Source organism: Triticum dicoccoides, chromosome 6A, assembly GCF_002162155.2.
Source record: "Triticum dicoccoides isolate Atlit2015 ecotype Zavitan chromosome 6A, WEW_v2.0, whole genome shotgun sequence".
Taxonomy (NCBI): domain Eukaryota; kingdom Viridiplantae; phylum Streptophyta; class Magnoliopsida; order Poales; family Poaceae; genus Triticum; species Triticum dicoccoides.
In genome coordinates, this window is record NC_041390.1 from 606658420 (window position 1) to 606662712 (window position 4293).

Here is a 4293-nt window from a genome sequence, read left to right on the forward strand (position 1 = left end):
AATATGTTCATGAATACATCGGATCATTCATTTCCACCACAAGAAAGGAGGTGCAGATAAGTTCAAAGCATTGCAACATATAAGGGTGAAATCATACAAGCTACGCGCGAATTTGGTTGATTTTGGTGGAACTGCACAAAAAGAACAGCTGGTTTATTTAGCACGAGGTGCCATGTCAATGTCCGAACTGATGGCAAACCCTGCCCATTCCACAATCGCAGGCATTTGATATTTTGGAATGGGACAACCTTGTCAAATTTTGCTCATTGATTTTAGCAAGACATGCGTTTGATATTTTCGAATGGGACGCCCTTTGCTGTCAGCAGCGTCGATCAATTTTTTCTTTATTCTTTAGTTGTGAAGTAAATATTGCCTCTGACATGTGAGTCGCTGAGATGCATAATCATCGATTGTTTTGAATGTTCTCTATGGATTGCCAGGCCTGTGTGTTTGATTGCAATGTACAGAAATGCTAAAAAGCTGCTCAAACTCTTTGTACTCCTTCTGTTCCTTTTTACTTTGCACATTGTGTAAGTGCATACTTTTTTGTATAAGATTGGTCAAAGTAGAGATACTTTGACTGCAGACAAAACTTGTATGCAGACTAGAAAGGACCGGAGGGAGTACATGTGAAACTGCTGCAAACGAGGTGATCACCCTGGGAATAATGCTAGTACGTATTGTTTTTGCATGTTCATCCAATGCCAGTGATACAGGAATTTGAACTAATCGAAATAAATTCATTCATACACGGTCGGATTTCATATAAACATGCCGGATTTCATTACATTTCAACTAAAAAGGGGTGCGCTGGAGGTATAATTAATTAACCGGCCTAGCTTGTCATAGCGATTAGGGCAACTAGGAGCCCAATGATCAGGATCACCACATGACAAACACCTTTCTTCTTGAAGTTCATGTGTTGCACAGCCTTGTTCTTCCCATCAAACTTTGCGTTACCATCAAACTTGCCCTTGTTCTTGAACTTGTGGGGCTGGAAGTTCTTCTGTACCATATTGGCACTAGATCCTCCCTCAATTCCTCAAGCATGTGTGTCCTTTGCTCTCGCCTTTTCTTCCACATCAAGAGTGCCAATGATATCCACAAAGGAGGAAGCTTGGTGACGAAGGAGGTATAATTAATTAACCGAAGCTACCCACCTGTGTCCCGCTGAGCCGAACAGAAGCTTCAGTGACTAAACTGCAGGTGCAGTTGCGTAACTGACATGTGGCCTGTTGGGCCCATGTGTCAGTCAGCCAACTGCACCAGCAGTTAAGTAGAAGCAGCGTTGTTCTCCAGCAGAACTCCCCGACTCCACGTCGCCGCCAAGAAGCTAACCGGCCGTCAATGGTCAACCCGCCTAGCTTGGCTTCAACAGGAGGGTAGCAGCGGTGGCCTTACTTGGACCCGAGCGGCAGTGACCGTATGATGTCCATCCAACGGCCGTAGTGCTTCTTCAACCTATGGTCTTCTTGCTCCAGCCGCCCAAAGCAGCGCCGGTCGTGACGCCTGTTCCTTCCTCCGGTGGCCGGCTGTGCTGCCGCGGAGGCCTCACCGCCCCCTACTATTCCCACCGCTGGCCAGGCCCTGCGGAGACGGCAGCCTCACACCGCAGCCGAACGAGTGAACCCTCATACTCCTCTCCGCGTGGGCATCCACTGCCGCGTCTTCACCGGCTCCGCGTCGTCCCCTTCCTAGGCCTCGTCGTCGTCCATCGCCCTGGTGCTCTCGGCGCGGTGTGGTCAACGTGGTCAAGGAACACTTCCATCGGACGTGGACTGTACGTGGAGAGGCTGACAGCTGGGTCCACGGCGGCAGAAAGGAAGTGCCTCCTTATTACGCGGAAAATAATGATTCCTCCACCTGACAGCAGGGACCCACCGGACGGGCCATCGTATTTCACGAAAAAATTGTTTCCCCCTAACTGCTGGGACCCACCAGCTACACCTTCGCATGCAAGGAAGTGCGTCTAGGCAAAAAAAACGATTCGCCCCCCTAACTGCTGGGACCCACCAGCTACATCTTCGCACGCAAGGAACTGCGTCCGGGCAAAAAAAAAGAAAACCAAAACGATTCGCCCCCCTGACTGCTAGGACCCACTGGCCCCCCGACTGCTGGGACCCACCAGCTACATCTTCGCACGCAAGGAAGTGCGTCCGGGCAAAAAGAAAAACGATTTGCCCCCTGACTGCTGGGACCCACCAGCTACATCTTCGCAGGCAAGGAAGTGTCTGACAGTCGGGACCCACCTGATCGAAGCGTACGTAGCGTTGTCATTCTGGTCGCGAACGTGTACGTACATATATACTGGTCGATGTAGAGGCGCGCACGTGTCGTAGTAGAGGCGCGCACGTGTCGTAGTAGAGGCGCGCACGTAGCATGTACACGTACGTACAGCGGCCAGGGTGCAAGAAAGAAAATACGGCCACGTATGTGTACATACGGGCGGGGTCTCGAACGCCTACTCGCGCATACGTACGGCGAGGGCTCGTTGACATGGCTGGGTCAGAACGGAGAAACAACATCATCGTCGTGTTCATGGGGAGGCAACGGAATGCGTCGTGTTCATCGGGAGGCAACGCGGCTGGGTTGGAACGGAATGCATGGTCGTGTTCATCGGGAGGGCTTGGCCGGAAGAGGCGATGGAAACAAGGCCTGGCGTACTGCACAACGAAGGAAACGGACCTCCTACGGTCGAAACAGGGGTCCTGTTGATTGGGAGGGGTGTGGCGTACCACAAAACGGAGGAAACGGACCTCCTACGGTCGAAACGGGGGTCCTGTTGATCGGGAGGGGTGTGGCGTACCGCAAAACGGAGGAAACGAACTTGTGTTGGAGCGCTACGGTCGAAACGGGAGTCCTGTTCATCGGGAGGGGTGTGGCGTACCGCAAAACGGGACTCCACGGGATACTGTTCATCTCCACCGTCGACCCCCTCCAGCCTCCACGAGCTACTGTTCATCCACCGTCGACCTTCTCCAGCCTCCACCTGCGACTGTTCATCCACGGGCTCCTGTTCATCCAGCCTCCACCGCGCGCTACTCCACCGGCTACTGTTCAACCACCCCTCTATTGGAAATATGCCCTAGAGGCAATAATAAAATGGTTATTATTATATTTCTTTGTTCATGATAATTGTCTATTATTCATGCTATAATTGTGTTATCCGGAAATCGTAATACATGTGTGAATACATAGACCACAACATGTCCCAAGTGAGCCTCTAGTTGACTAGCTCGTTGATCAACAGATAGTCGTGGTTTCCTGACTATGGACATTGGATGTCATTGATAACGGGATCACATCATTAGGAGAATGATGCGATGGACAAGACCCAAACCTAAGCATAGCACAATGATCGTGTAGTTCGTTTGCTAGAGCTTTTCCAATGTCAAGTATCATTTCCTTAGACCATGAGATTGTGCAACTCCCGGATACCGTAGGAGTGCTTTGGGTGTGCCAAACGTCACAACGTAACTGGGTGACTATAAAGGTGCACTACGGGTATCTCCGAAAGTGTCTGTTGGGTTGGCACGAATCGAGACTGGATTTGTCACTCCGTATGATGGAGAGGTATCTCTGGGCCCACTCGGTAATGCATCATCATAATGAGCTCAATGTGACCAAGGGGTTGGTCACGGGATCATGCATTACGGTACGAGTAAAGTGACTTGCCGGTAACGAGATTGAACAAGGTATTGGGATACCGACGATCGAGTCTCGGGCAAGTAACGTACCGATTGACAAAGGGAATTGTATACGGGATTGATTGAATCCTCGACATCGTGGTTCATCCGATGAGATCATCGTGGAGCATGTGGGAGCCAACATGGGTATCCAGATCCCGCTGTTGGTTATTGACCGGAGAGGCGTCTCAGTCATGTCTGTGTGTCTCCCGAACCCGTAGGGTCTACACACTTAAGGTTCGGTGACGCTAGGGTTGTAGAGATATTAGTATGCAGTAACCCGAAAGTTGTTCAGAGTCCCAGATGAGATCCCGGATGTCACGAGGAGTTTCGTAATGGTCCGGAGGTAAAGATTTATATATAGGAAGTCCACTTTCGGCCATCGGGAATGTTTTGGGGGTCACCGGTATTGTACCGGGACCACCGGAAGGGTCCCGGGGGTCCACCGGGTGGGGCCACCTATCCCGGAGGGCCCCATGGGCTGAAGTGGGAGGAGAACCAGCCCCAGGTGGGCTGGTGCGCCCCCCTTGGGCCTCCCCTGCGCCTAGGGTTTGGGAACCCTAGGGGTGGGGGCGCCCCACTTGGCTTGGGGGGCAAGCCCCCCCCC